Genomic DNA, 15,333 nt, shown 5'->3' with positions numbered 1-15,333 from the left:
GGCTGGCAAGTTTAACAGCGATCTCTCGTACTTCTGTATCTCGTGCAAACTGTAATTCGTAATCTGAAGACACACTAGGTGTATTGGCCTTCTGTCTTATTTTCTTAGGATGATTAAAGCACCACAAGGGCTGCAAGGACGAGCGCTGTATTATTTTTTTTTTGCCCTGCCTTGACTAAAACAGAAAAACTGGGTTTTAGAGATTTGGGCTTTGGATTCCCCGTTCTGCAAGAGCTTTCATCTCCCATGGATTTTGAGAGGATAAATTAATTCATGGCCATCAGGAGCCCAGATGCAGCAGTGACTGGGGCCATGATGAAAACTTAGACTGATCAGTTTGTTCTCATGTGGAGTTTTAAATTCAGTCCTAGGTATTGGGTTCTGGTCCAAGGACGGTAAAAGTTCACAGAAAATTCTCATCTTGTGAGATTGTCATCATCTTGAACACCAGAAATATGGAAATTCTTGCTGTATGTCCATCCTACAGGCCTTCACTATTAGAATAGAATAGAGTATTTCGGTTGGAAGGGACCTACAATGATCATCTAGTCCAACTGCCTGACCGCTTCAGGGCTGACCAAAAGTTAAAGCATGTTATTAAGGGTACTGTCCAGATGCCTCTTAAACGCTGACAGGCTTGGGGCATCGCCCACCTCTCCAGGAAACCTGTTCCTGTATTTGACCACCCTCTTGGTAAAGAATATAAGCCAGTTTGTAGTTATTCATTGCCTACACAATCCTTGTGTGCTCACTGCTGTCAGTGGCACCGTAATAGCTCTCGGAGACTTCCCAGTTCCAAAGACAAATGTAAGAGAGGTTTCCCTGAGAAGGGAATTCGGTTATACCTGAAAATCCAGTGGCATCGTGGAAAAAAGAATCGCCTTTGCATGAAGTGCCCAAGCATGGAAAAGTGGTCCTTCTGCAACCTAGAAATCATTGATTTTGCAGAAATCGCCTCTTCCTCTTGCTTTTCTGAGTAGTTTCACTGGGGTTTTTTGTCTGCTCGCAGGCACACAGGGCACCTGCCCATCTCCTGGACCTGGTGGACTCCTGTGAGTCAGCATTATGCTGAGAATCAATCCCATAACCCCCCAGCGGTATCTCTTCCTCCTCTTATTTTTTCCTTCTTTCTCCATATTCCTGTCTGTTGTTAGAAATAGGTTCTTTCTGCGTGGATCAAATCTGGAAGCAATACTTCGAGGGACACATTCAGACTTAGGATATAAAGTTTGGAGTTCTTTTTCCACCTTTGACATTTGAGAGATGGTTTTAAGTAGATGAGATACTATTACAGTGTCAGCCCATCTGTCATTGGAAGCATTGATGTTTGAATCATATTCTTCTGCTTGGTTTTAACAGAAAGGCAAGTGAAGCTGTCTGGCCGTTTGCCTTGTTGCATGCCTCAATATGGCTAAGAAGGGAAATTTGTTTTCATTTTCAAGCCTCTGTTGTATTTCCACTGTTTAATGCTGTTCAGTCCCACGTCCAGGCAAGGGGATTGCCTGCCCAGGCTGCTCTTGCTGCCTGTAATGGAGAACAGCCCCTTTGCTTGCCCCTTCATCTGCCGGTGCTAGCTTTCGAAATATGAGCATCTTCCTCCAGCTTCAAATCCTTCTCCACGTTGATACTAATCTGCAAGGTTCAAAGCAGGGGTGAGATTTCAAAGCCTCCTTAACCATGTTAGATCTGCAGTGTGACGCTCAGGCCATGTTGAAAGCCCATGTGTTGAAGCACGTATAATCACATCTCTGCACCTGTTAGAGCAGGGAAAATTTCTTCTGAGTTTAGTTACTGTTTTTCTTAAGCTGCTCTCAGGTTTTCCTCCGTTCCTGGCCAGCGCGATGTTCTCCTGCATCTGACCTCATGGAGAGACGTGCACCAGCCCCAGATGAAGGGCTAGAAACAATCGTCTGCACCTGGCTGAGCAAGATAGGTTATTTGTGTGTATGCGTGTGTGTCTGGTAGTGTAATTTATTTGTTCAGTTACTTGAGCCAAGGTTTCCCCCCAAAGGAAGCCCTAATTAAGCCAGATAACTTTGCAACTGGGTTGCTGGCAAAGAGCAGCTCACTGTGCTTGCATGCGTGCTGGCCACAGGTGTGTAGTTGCTGGCCTCCCATGCCCTTTTCTATCCCTGTTTGATAATGAAGGGAGGTTAGCAGTAGCTGGGAATGGATGAGGCTGGTGTCTTGCTTTCTGATGGAAAACAGGCCATTCTGTACTCTGAAATGGTGTACCTTACCCTCAGCAGGGTACATACGTGGAATCTAATTTTTGAAGTTGCTTGTGTCCTGGCAGAAAGCAGCTGGTGTGTTGTTTTTCCTCCCACCTCCTCCCCACTCCACTTTTAGGGCTAGGTTCTGCAGATGGCTGAAGAGGCCGTTCCATAGAGAAGCTGTACCGTTACAGCCATAATGCTGAGGCATTAAAGGCTGATCAAATAAATAACCCTACGGAGCACATGAGGATCACACGGGCTCATAAAACCAGCAGCCAGGTCTAGATGCCGCAGTGCCATCAGACAGCTTGGCTGCTGCTGGTAAGGGAATTAAAGGTCCCGGACACTGCTGGAATCTCATTGCAAGTTACTGTGTTCCTGGATGCTTTCTGTGACAAAGCATCATGAAGTAATTTCGGGGGGGGGGGTCTGTGAAATGTAATTCCCTGCCCGAGCCAGGGGCCAGGGCAGAAGAGAGCTGTGTGGTACCTGCAGCTTGTTGGTTAGACTTGGACTTTCCAACACATCTGTGGGGATGTTTCCACAGTCTGGGCATCCTTCTGATGTCTCTTCATTGTGGCTTTGTGTGATGGGGAGGAGGACAGAACAGACGAGTGCGAACCCACAGGGAGGATGAGAAATAGCCCTGGATGCCTGCACAGTGCCCAGCAGGGTCAATGCAAGATGACTGTCATGCTTGTTTGGCCTGCCTGTCTGCCCCATCCAGCTTCTAAAGCCGGTCACAAGTGTGGAAAGGCATAGAAATCTGCATCCTCACTGGTCTTGTCCTGGATGAGACATCAGCCTGGCCACCAAAGCAGCTCGTAGGTCACCTTCTTCCCCTCAGAAAGCCCCTCAAAAATGTTTGGGAAGGAGCTGCTGGATGGGATGAACTGTTGTGGCCGCCTATTCCCTGCAGCTTGCTCTCCCCAGGACCTTTTCCTGGCATCACCCAAGCACAACTGCATCATATAATTAGTGTGTATCCTTCACCTGGCCACAGTGGATTGCATGTGTGGCCAGACAGCCTGGAGAAAACTTGTGTTTTCATTTTATGACAGAGTACACGCCCAGTTATGTACAAATGGTCCCTGGTGATGTGCCTCTCCTCATGTCGTTGGAAGACCATCCGCCAGAGGAGAGCAGGCACGGATGCTCACTGGCAAAGTGGACACGTAGCCAGCTGCCTATGAAGCAAGGGGTGCTGGTGTGCAGCCCACGTAGCTCTGCGACCACCCTTGGTTTAAAGCTTAGGAAGCCGCTGCCCTGATGAGGCTGGGAGACGCATCTCCTGCCTGTGGCAGGTAGCAGCATACTAAGTACCTCCTGCACCTGATACTGCTGGCCACGGTCCTGCTGTCAGGTCTCACAAACACCACCAGGCAGGGATACAGGCTGGAAACCTCCTGATGGGAGGATGGAGCTGGAAGGAGTCCCTCTCCTCCCAGATGCAGGCGGCGGCCCCGTGTGCAGTTTGTCCCTCACAACTTGTAGCAGTTTTATCATCTGCAAGTTTGGAAAAGTCACAGTCCTGACAGTATTTCTTGACAATTTGCCTGCCCCACTTAAAAGCTACTGAGATTAAAAAAGACCCAAAAAACCCCCACCGTTGTCAAAGACCTCCATCGATGCTTTTAATACCCTGCCAAATATTACATGTGATTAGTTGGTATAATACACAGACTACCATATGGTCCGTAAGCATCACATCCAGGGTTGGATGATTATTATCTGAATGAAAATCCTGGAGTAACGCACGAGCAGACAGAGTAACGTGGAGGCTCCGTAAACACTCGCTGTGCCCACCCTGCTCCAAGCTGTGCACATGCAGCCGCCATGGCCGCCATCCAAACCCATCTACTTTCCCAGGGTTTGCTTTCATTCTTAATTAAATTAACAAAGCTCCTCAGGCAGACTTGTACTTACAAAAATAAGGTTTTAGTCCCAGCCTCCCTTCTCAGGGGGCTGGGTCGGATTTGCCCTGTGGGACGTGTTGTCCCTCCTTCCAGTGCGGTCTTGCGTCACGGTCTGGTCCTTCGGGATGGGTGCACGGGACCCCTGGGATTCTTCTTCTGGGTATGGGCTTTAAAGACATAGTTGTACCCAAACACCCGTTTTTTTTCAAAGAGAGAACAGTGCCTATGCTGTGCGTCAGGGCAGTGATTGGAAGGAGCTGGTGTGGGTTTGAGTGTCCACCTAAGGAGCCTGTGTTGTGTGGTTGTGCTAGCGACAGGAGGTCTCTTTGAAACAGCTTTTCTGGTACCTATGGACTTTGTCTCCAATGCTCAGACGTAAATATGCAGAGAGAAAACCGTCCATGAGATGCCATTGCAATAGGCACTGGTAAGAAGGACAGGCTGTTGCAAGCCTATGTGTGTTCTTATATTCTAGCCCCAAAATCTGTCCCTCCCTCCATTGCAAGCCCAAGCAGGCAACCCCGGCTTGGAGTCTGTCCTTCCTGCGCACTGGACTCCTTCGCTGTCCCTGTGTGCCAGATGAGCATCCTGGGGAGATGCCAGCACCTGGGGTGGGGCAGTGCCCGAGCTGAAGGGCCCACGCTGGGGCTGGGACCGTAAAGGCTGGCAGCTGGCTCCGAACTGTTGGAAACTGCCTGTCCTGCTGGCTGCTTGCTTACCTCCCTCGAGGCCTGGAGCAAGGTATCTGTTACACGTGCAGCTCTGTTTGCCCGCTCGCGCGGTGGGATTTGTTGTCTGTGCTCCTTGCTAAATCCCCCCAAAGATGGGAGACACGTGTTTGGAACCAGATACGCAGGCAAAACATCGCAGGGTTTGGAGGTAGGGAGAGAGGGAGAAAAGAAGACAAAGGAGTCTCCTCCCATCGTGGAGTTAAAACCTGTGGTTATGTTTTGCTTGGCATGGTTTCATCATTGTACTGAGCTGGGCCGTCGCTCTCCCCCATCTCCCCAGAGCTCCAAGCAGTGTCCTACGGAGATGAGTAGATACCATTTCAGATGGAGTTTCTGAAGTAAAATGTGCCATTGTGTTCGGAGCTATTGTTTCTGTTTTCAATATTGAAGTTACTCATGGTTTCCAGGGGACAATATATCAAGCAGAGCTAACAGGCTGTAGAGAAGATGTAGATTATGAAAACAGAGGGATTAAGTTTCATACATTTGGAGCTAAAGTCTCACCTCTCTCATAGTAGTGTAAGCAGGGGAGTAGTCTTGCAGGCTCATGAACCGCTACCAATTTAACTAAGGGTGTGTTTTTAAGCAGGTTTAGTTAAAACCGTGGTCACCACTGTGCGAGCAGCAGAAGTCTCTCCAAGGATGGATTCTGTGGGTGCAAGATCAATGACCATCCAATGTATAAATCGGGTTTCAGAGCGTTCCTGCGCCAGGCTGTGCACCGGTTCAAACAAAATCAGTTTGCAGAGATGGAGTGGCTAAGGCTGGGTAGCTCCTGCCTAAAACACCGATGAAATCAGCAGTTACATCTGTATGAGAGAGGAGTAAGGAAGGGTAGAAGAGGGCATTGCATGACAGATGTGATTCTCCAGCCCCTGACACCGCTATTGCTCTCGGGGACCGGCTGGACCCAGGAGGAGTCAGGCTGGCACATGAGGGGGCCCTTAAAGGAAGAAACGGCACTCCCCCCCGCCACTCCCCAAGATGTCGTCCTAAATCTGTGATGTTGTAGAGCAGGTCAGGAGTTTTGTTCTCTGGATAATCTGACAGCACTGGACAAAACAGACTGGAGCAAAAGTAAAGCAGCCTGCAAATGGTGCTGACCTTAATATTTGGTGCGTGATTTGTGCTAACAGCAGTACGTAATTAATAGCAGCACTCTGCTAATGGCTCTGTGCTGCTTTTAGGATGCACCCTCCGGCACCTTGCTTGCAGCTGCAATGCAGTGTTTGCCAGTGCTGCCAGGGGTTTCCCAAGGACTGGAGGGTTTGAAGCCCTGCAGCCTCCCACCGACCCGTCCGGCCTTTGCGCTGGGCAGAGCTGCTCCCGCGTGCACAAACAGTCTCTCCTGGGCAGGAGTTAGGCACTTGCAGTTTTTGCATTGTGAGGCCTTCGGAGTGGCTCAGTAAGATTGAGGCACCAATAAACCCAAAAAGCTTATTGGGGCTACACCATATTTCAATGGTTGGCTTGAAAGGATTGAAATTTAAAGAAGGATGGAAGGTAAGTATTTTTTAAAAATTCCAGGTGATGTAGGAAGTGGTGATAAATGTAAGTGACCTCGGTGCTTTGCTCCCTTTCAGTGAAGCTCTTAGAGTTGCCACTATATTTAAAAATGGGACCTTTGCTCTGACAGTGCTGTCAGATGTGGTTCTGCTGCTGTCTGGAGGCCAGTGTTACAGGAGAGCTTGGTCCTGTGCCCCTTAATGTCCAAGGGCAGTTGTCACCATTGCTGCAGTGTCTGTCACTGGAGCACGCTGGTCTCTTGCCGCTTATGTGCAGTCTGAAGGGACACTTCAAGGCCTGTGATTTTTGTAAGGACAACCCGCGTGCACAGGTGAGGAAGGATGCTCTACAGTTGAGGTCAACTCAATCCCAGCCAGGATTTTTGCTGTGACCTGCAGTGAGCCTTTTAGGACATGCCCAGGTTGAGCAGCCTGAGCACCTGGGCTGGCTCTGGATGTTCTAGCTCTGGATGTGCTAGCTCTGGAAAAAAGGCAAAATGCTTGCACCCTCCTCCCAACTATTATGAACCTTCCTCAGAAGCTTGGCTAATTCACCTGATGAGGCATGGTATGAGCATGGCTCTGACATCTCTGCGTGACCCTGCTGTGCCACATAACTGCAGCATTCATCTCTCTGCGCCTCGCTAAAACAGGCATTATGGTATGGCCTTACTTCCCAGGGATGCTGTCAGGACACATCCACTGTAGATACCGGAGTAACAAGGGACATATAATCACCATGGAGAGATGGTAAAGCATGAAGTAGCCTTTGTCCAAGCATCTTCCAGCGTGGTTAAGTCAGACGAGGCCAGTCTAATTTAGTACTGGGGAAAGAAAATGCTTCTGGCAGGAGACATCAATAGCTGCTCTGTGAAAGGACAGTGTGGGCTTTCTGAGAAGCCCTTCAGAGATGCACCAAGTGCCCCTGTCATCCCAAACCAGCACCTCCGAATGTTTTGCCGGTCTGTGTTAGCCACGAACTCTGGGCTCGTTTTTCGGAGCTTTTAGAGAAAGCTGCATTTCTGTATGAAAAATAGCAATGTCTCGGCTGGGAAACAGCATTCCCTCTTTTGATGGATTGTGTTGGGGAAAGACCCCCAGTCTCTGCTCTCCCCTTCTCCTCCCCTGGCTGTTTTAGTTGGATACTGAGAGGTTTGTAAGATTTCCAAGATTTCTGGTGGAAATTTTCAGACCTGAGAGAGGCATATTCCCTTTGGGGATTACACCATGCTGTAAATGTCTGTTCTCTTTATTTTATATGCATTTTCCTGCTTTTGTTTGACTTTCTCATGGATTGCACTATATTTAATTCGGAACATATCCTATAATGCTGTAGTTGAAAGGCATGTCAGCCTGTTATCCGGACGGTTTTTGCTTTAATTTTTTTTCTTTCAAAATAAAACGAAAGCCAGTTGCTGCTGCTTCTCAGGGACTGAATTAATGCACTTCTCTTGCATGCTGTGGCATCATGTAACACCAGGAGAGAGCCAGTGTCACTGGCTGCCTGATATAATTATTCCCGCTGCACTGTGGGACTTTTTTTTTCTGGTTACTGCTTTAGGAAGAGATGGAATTTCACCTCCTTCTGCTGCATAAGATGTCAGTTATACATGTGAGCAGCTAACAGATGGGCTGTGCTGTGCTCAGTCTGTTTCATGCCCTCACCCAAAGATCTCAAAGTCTTTTGCAAACTTTAGCTAATTGATATTATGCTCAGGAACAGCTCTCTCTTGTGTCTGTGAGAGCAAACTGATTTGTTGTTCCTGTGAGAGGGTGAAGCAGAGGAGGAATAAAAAGAAGCTCAATGCAACCCACATCCAGGGGAAATTCTCCAACAGCTGTATCCTGCAGAGGCATCTGCCCCAAGGGCAGCAGTTTTGTTCCCCATCATGCATGAGCTTCTGTCATTGATCTCAGCAGGTACTGTCCTGGGCTGGAGTAAATCAGGTCCTTCCACTTATGTCATGGACGCTCTGCTGATAAACCTTAGCAGAAAATCTGTCCTGAAATCAAACAATCGAGGAAGTGATCTTCTCTGAACAGGCATATAAAAGGTGAATCTGTAGAGACGGGCTCTCATGTTCTCTACTTTCTTGCTTGTTCTCACCTGCTGCCATTTAAATGCTGATATGTTACCTAATAGCATGAGATCCATTTGCTGGAAATGCTGACTAACCATCTTCCTTAGTGAAAGGCCCCTTGGATGCTCTGGTTAACCAGGATTTGGAATATGCTACAGATGGACAAGCCCGCAACTGGGAGGATAACCATGTCTGAAACCCACCGGTAATACTTTTCCATTTGCCTCTGTCCTGCTGATTTTAGAAGAGTACAGTTCCTCTGAATTCAGTCTCTGACTCCTGCTCTGCAGCGTAAGGCTCAGAGTGTTTGATGGCTCTTGATTAAATCTCATGCCACCTTCCTGAGATCTGTCTCGCATTTTGCAGATGCAAAAGCAGAGACAGGGCCAGAGATGTTTATCCATGGGAAAACTCCGGCAGACAGCAGAATTCAGTCTGATTCCGGCCGTTGCCTTTCTTGCAGATCACACTGTTTATAACTCAAAATATAGCTGATGATACTGTAACCATCAGTTATGTCAATGAGCAGCACAGTTGGTTTTCAACTTCAAAATGAAAGGAAATTGCTGCTGCTCCTCAGGGTTTTAATTAATAACCCTTCTTCTGTTCTGATATCTTACCTCGCCTTCTCATCTAAGCTTTCGTTATCTACAACAGGGACTTTCAACCTTTTCTGATTTGCAGATGCCCTGAACTCCTCCTGCTGGGGGAGTGAGTTCCATCATCACCAGTTTCAGATCCCTGGTAGCACCTTTGCTTTTCTTCCAGTTTCTTTGGCAGCCCTCTCTTAAAAGTGTGCACACAACCCCATACGCATACGGATGCCTCCTCTCCTCTGCCCCATCTCTCAGTTGGCTGTAGCCTCTCTTTCCTCCTTGGGACTCTGAGCTCAGATCAACCTCGTGAGAAGGGATCACCAAGAGCTGGGATCAGCGTGTGCCTGGTGCATAACTGTCCTCGTGTACTTTACCTTTTAAGTCCAGCAGTGGCTAAATTAAAGTTATTGTCGGCTTGCCTCATTTTTAATGAAAAATGCATTTTCTAATGAGCGCTTAGAAAATGGGAAGCTAATATGTCTCTTGAAATTCAGTGTAGGAAGAGTTGTAGCCTTGGGACCACTTGAGTGACCGAGAGTAAGGTGGCAAACTCGCTGGGGTTTCTGGGGGCACTTTGCCAAAAATCTGCTGCTCTCCGTTTCTTGGTCATGGTTTGTTTTTCATCCGCTGTTTCTCTGGGACAAAAGTAAATTATACACTGCGGAGGGGAGCGAGGCCCCATCTCTCTCTGCAAAAGGTCGAAGTCCTGCATCCCTTTGCAGCCGTGGATGTTGTTTCACTTGCCAAAGTGAGGGGTTTGGATGAAAGTCATCCTCAGGGTCTTTGTGTGTTAAAATAAATCTCTCATGATTGCAGTGCTGACCTCCCGCAGGGCTTTGATTTTATTTGTGCACATGGCAAACCTACATCCACTTGAAAAGGAACCAGCAAGATATGCATGCTGATAAGAGATTATGTGGGTGTCCTAATTTGCTCATTTTAAGAGGTGTGGAGAACTTCACTCTTCTGACTGGGGAAGAGTTAGAACTGCTGCAAGGAAGGAAGGGGAGGAATTAACAGCCCAACAGGAAACTCCAGCTAGAGTCTGTAGTGTAAGGCATAGGTGGAGGTCAGGTAGCTGTCTCAGTGTATTAATTTCAGGGAGTTAGATTTGGTCACAAACTTCCAAAACCTCGAGACCAAATCAGGAACAAAGTTCCCACTGGCAAATGCCACAAGATCAGGCCATTAAACAGTTTATATGTTCACATCCCCTGCATTGGTTGGCTTACAGCAGGGTAAAAGCCTCTCTTGCAAAAAAGAAGTCACCCCTTAGTCTCAGGTGCTGTAAGTCCTTATATCTAAACCGGAAAAAAATGTCGTTTTATGAAAATCTAACCAAGATAAATAAAATGTAGTAAGTAAATAATTATCAGGAAGATGCTTGGCTTCTCGTCCTCAGAGATGCTACTTGCAGCATCTCAGGGGGTGCTTTTTTTTGTTTTGTTAGATTTTTAATCAGGTGGTACCATCACAAGGCAGACAGGGGCTGAATCTTATTTTCACAGCAGAACTGACGTGAAGTGACCATAGATGCCATCAGCTGGTGATTGCTGAGCCCAAACGGTCCTTGCGTGCAGGAGCATCTCTTTCTTCATGGCATATTCACATTCTTAGGTAAAGGTAGCCTGAAGCAGAAGAGATGAGAAGGAAGTAACAGCTTAGCTGTAAGTGAGGACACTGGCTACACCTCTTTTCCCATTTACATGCGTGAGGCAGCTTCCAGAGCTCCCTACATTTATACCAAAAGCATGGAGACTATGTTATTTGCCATTCAGTTTCTGGACCTTGAAGGATGAATTTGGGTCATGTTTGCAAATTTATGCTTTGGACCGTAAAAGCTAGAGTAGATTTTCAATAATTTTTACAGTGAATGCTAATTCTCAAACAATCGCTCACCTCCAGGAGGTGGGACTTTAACAAAAAGGCCAGTTATTATGAGTTGATACCACTGAAATCTTCCGATTCCATCTTGCAAGTCAAGTGATTTCATGGTTATATGCAAGTAGTAAGGAGTGGAGTGGGCCAGTACTCTGAGCCTGCTCTCATTTTAATGAGCAGCAACTCACATGAGTAATTCCCTTGATTTTTAATGGGATTAATTGCATGATTGTTTACTGACCACTGTAAGAAAGTCATAATCTGGACCACAAGGTTTATAGCAGATCTTCTAAATGAGTTTAGCGCAGAAGCAAGAAAGCTGCTTGGAGCAGAAGGCAGGACTCCATACAGGACTTACGTAGGAAAGCTGTTGGCAAACCCAGAGCGGTTTGGGGAGACAAAGCCTGGGGAGGTGATTTTGGTGATGAGTTATTTGTGGACGTGCATCTGTTGTGCCAAAAGCAGGAGTGGGATGTGTTTGTTCAGCCTGACTCCAGACATGCTGCCCAAATGCGTGGGAAGCTCACTTCCCAGTTTCCATATACCCTCCCTGTTTCCAAACGGATCCCCCCCCCCGTGAGACAGTGACGTGGTAATGGATTTCTTTCTGCTTGTCACACTGGTCATACAATTGGAGGCTCCCCCATGGTGGGATTCACATACTAACGCTTGTAAGCAGATGAACTGAGTATGAGCTTCCCCCAGTTTGCGAAAATGCGTTGCCCACTTGTGTTGTCTTGTCTGCCCAAAGCCAGCTACAGTCCTAACTCCATCCTTCGGGCCTCCGCATCCAGACTTCACTTCTTTCCCTTCATGCTGGGATGGTTTTACTCTAGGTGATGGGATGACTTTCTCATTCAGCAAATCTTGTCCCTGAGTTAAATGTCATGTATCAAAGATGCGAGCAACAACTTGTGGAGACTGCTCATGTCTGAGCAGAATAACCTGGGGCATTAAGTGAAGGATATTTTTCATCAATCATATGTATATTTGCAATAATAACAATAATAATTTCCTTTAATGGCAAAACATTTGTCACAGACTAAAGAGTTTTTGACTTTCAGATGCTCTGCAGACATCTAATTAAGTGAATAAAAAATCTGTTTATTGGTCTTTGGCTGTTAATCATCCACGTGGGGAAAGTGCTGTGACTACCAGGAGGAGTTTCTGTGGTTCAGCCCTTTGCTCCCTCCATTCCCGGCTGCTCCATTTATCTCCATGGTTAGTGTCTCCTCTTACCAGAGCTGGGCTGAGTGGGGCTGTTAGGCATTGGGTCAGGATACCCCGTCACCTCTGGGAGATTTGGGATGTTTCCTTCAGGCCCATTGCTGGTTCTTTTCCCCTGCATCCATCTCTTCCTCGTCTTCTGCTTCACATCCTTCTCCATGGGTGGGAGGATACAGAATCCTGCTTTTCTAGGATTTTAGATCTAACTTGCGCTGGCTTTGAATGGCAGAACTGGGTGCAGGGAAGTGCTGAGGAAGGCTCCATGCTTCTGCTGCTCTTTGTTTGGCTGTAACATCCTGAAGGGTTTCCTGCGCTGCAGAGCTGAAGGGCAGTCATTACCTTCCAGTCTGTGTTGCAGGTTCTCTGTGCCGTTACTACTCATCCATACAGACATTGTCACACTGGGAGTGCTTTTTTAGGCGTTAATGAGAACAGCCGGGCATAGAGGCAGGGGCGTAGTTGCTGGGCTGCAGTTATGTCCTTGCTCAGATCCTTTTTAGGTCTGTTGGGTTTCCCATGTCATGCCTGAGATCAGCCAGTAGTTTCCTCCTGAACCTCCTGCACAGCTGCCCAACACCAGCCTGTCTCTTTTGCTGGGGCAGCACAAATGCCAGACCCAACCCGTTGGTCCAGGGGCCGATCCACAAGCTAGCAGCAAGTGTCATCTGGGGTCAGGGGCTTGGAGAGCGACTGTCACACTCCTCCATGGGTGCCCAACCTTGTATGGCCTTTTAGGGGAGCAACAACTTCACTCCTTGTCTTCAGTTTTGCACAAACATGTGCACGTTGCCCATTGGGATGTTATCTCATATATCGAAGAAGATGAGAAATCTTCCATGCTTCCCGGGGACTTTGCGTTGAGACAGGCTGTGTCCCCATGAATTGCATCGGTGGCCTCCCGAGCACCTCTGCCTCCCCCCAGCTCCCTGCTATCCAGACCCTCCCAGCAGAGGCAAGAGCCAGGGCGGAAAGTGTAGTCTAGGAAAGTTTAGCCAAACACTTCCAGCTGCAGTTTATTGTATCTGTTTTGCTGATATCCACCCTTTAGCTAAATAGCACTAAGTTATACACGTTGTGACTCTCTTGATGTGGTTAAAAAGGCCAGTATTAGCCAAGCTAATCTAACTCCAAGAATAACCATGGGAATTTGACTGTATCGGTTCCAGCTTGAATCAGTCACCGTGTAGTAAAGTGAGAATTGCCTTCCTGGCTAAAAGTGTAGCAACAGTGAAACTTCAAGTTAATCAGTGGGGATTCCCTCCCCCTCTTTTTTTTTTTTCTTTGAACAAAACTCCTGCCCATGCCTGACTTCAGACACCCAGAGCTCTACCTACAAGAAAACAAAATTTCCCATTTTCAATAAAAACCATGTCTCTGTAGGCAGAAAAGTAAGTTAGCTAACAATCAGCAAAGCTATGGTCTATTTATTTACCAGCCTGACTCCCTGATGGGGAAACATGTGGGATCTTTTAACTTTTTCTCCTGCACAGATGTTCCTTCTACTCCCGAGTTTCCTCTTGATCTTTGGTTTGCTGTACCATATGGTAAAAATGCTGGAGATGTTGTGTGTGGTGGAAGAGGAGAAGGCTTTCGTGTGCTTAAAACAAAAACAGTAAAAAAAAAAAATTCTGACTGTTTTTTTCCCCATGTTAGCAAAAAAATATTTTTTAAAGGAAATCTGTCGAGGTAACAAACCCGCTGTTTAACTCACACACCCTCACTGTTGGACATGTAGCATTGATGAGATTAAATGCTGACTGACGAGCTCCCCCCATGCAGCTTTTGCTGCCACTTTACACATTTGTATTGAGCTGTAGCTCCAGTTCAGGTGAGGAGATAGGGGTCCTGCAAGGTCAAGTAACAGGACTGCTTGCTTTCCTTCCTTACCTTCCTCAGAGGCCACAGGGCCTGCGGGCTGTGGGTTGAAAGACATCTCTCCTGGTCTGTTGGAAATGAGTCACTGGGCTAGCGGGAGCTTTGGTGTTCCCCCAGCCCAAGGGAGCTGGGGCTTCTCTGTAGGATCAACAGGGACATAGAGCATTGCATTGTACCTCTGAAACGTGGGAGAAAATGAAATAGAATAATGAAGATTTGGGTATTTGTCTTGGTAGCACCATGGGCTGACTGACAGTGAAAGGGTGCAGAGGGTGAATGGGAGGAGTGAGAGGCTCTGGCAGTTTTCAGGGTTGGGGACAGTCTCTCTTGGGCAGGTCCATAAAGGTGCCACTGGAGCAGGTGCTTCTTTCCTTTCTGGCTGAGGTTGTGCATGGCCGTTCGGCTGATGTTCAGCCTCAGTGGCACTGGCCCATCCAGGCTTATCACCCGCAGAGAAATTGTAGGGCTCATTTAGGAACATCAGGTCAGCGTACTGCTTTCCTAGGCTTGTTTCCATAGAAAGTCACTGGTGGTCAGCAGTCTACTCCACCATGCAAGCTGGCCATAGCCATCAATACCTCTTTGAGCTCTTCGGGTTAAAGGCTGGTTGTGGCTCTGCGGTACAAGAGGATCCTGAGCCTGGTCGGCCCTTAGGGGTGTGTTAGAAACAGGTGGTTGTGGTAGGCAGGGTTTAGGAGCTGATGGGGCAAGATCGTAGCTGATGTGAGTGAAACTCTGTCTCAGGTGGTCTGTAACCATATGTCAAGGGTGCTTGTCACAAGCTGAGGGCACATCCACTGTGAGCTCTGCCTTCTGGCCATTCGTGGTGGTGTCCTCTGGGATGCTCTGTTCTCCCAGGGCTCCTTCCCTGCTCCCCTTTCTCTGGTGCTGTCCTCCATGTAGGGACTGCAGGGGAAGATATTCCCCCAAACCCATCTCTCCCTGGGAAAGCAGGAGTGCTCTTACTGGACCAGGGCAGTGGGCAGTGCCTTGCCAGCAAGAAGGCAGAGTGGGTGTTTTATTAAATAACCTTTAATCCAGTTGCTTGAACAGCGTTTTTAGCCGGGCGGGTGGTCTGTCGCAGAGACAGGTAAAAACTGTCTCCACCAACGTGGGCAGGCTGTGGATCAGAGACAAGGCGTGTGTTTTGTAACAAAGGATGAGACCCTAATTTTAGAATGGTGGCAAGGCCAGGCTCAGATGTCTGCCTGGGCCCCATCCCAGCTTCTCTGCACTGCCAGAAACTTGCCCTCCCTTTCCTGGAGTGAACTGTATCGTACCTTTTTATGTGCAGACTCCCATGCA

General features: G+C 47.7%; 1 protein-coding gene across 1 annotated transcript in view; it reads left to right on the top strand.

Annotated features, from left to right (window-relative positions):
• SH3PXD2A (SH3 and PX domains 2A) overlaps positions 1 to 15,333 on the top strand; it is a 220,389-nt gene that overhangs the window by 16,813 nt on the left and 188,243 nt on the right.

The sequence above is a fragment of the Pygoscelis adeliae genome, unplaced genomic scaffold (genome assembly GCF_000699105.1).
Source record: "Pygoscelis adeliae isolate BGI_AS28 unplaced genomic scaffold, ASM69910v1 Scaffold317, whole genome shotgun sequence".
Classification (NCBI taxonomy): Eukaryota; Metazoa; Chordata; class Aves; order Sphenisciformes; family Spheniscidae; genus Pygoscelis; species Pygoscelis adeliae.
This window is presented reverse-complemented; position numbering and strand designations above follow the sequence as displayed.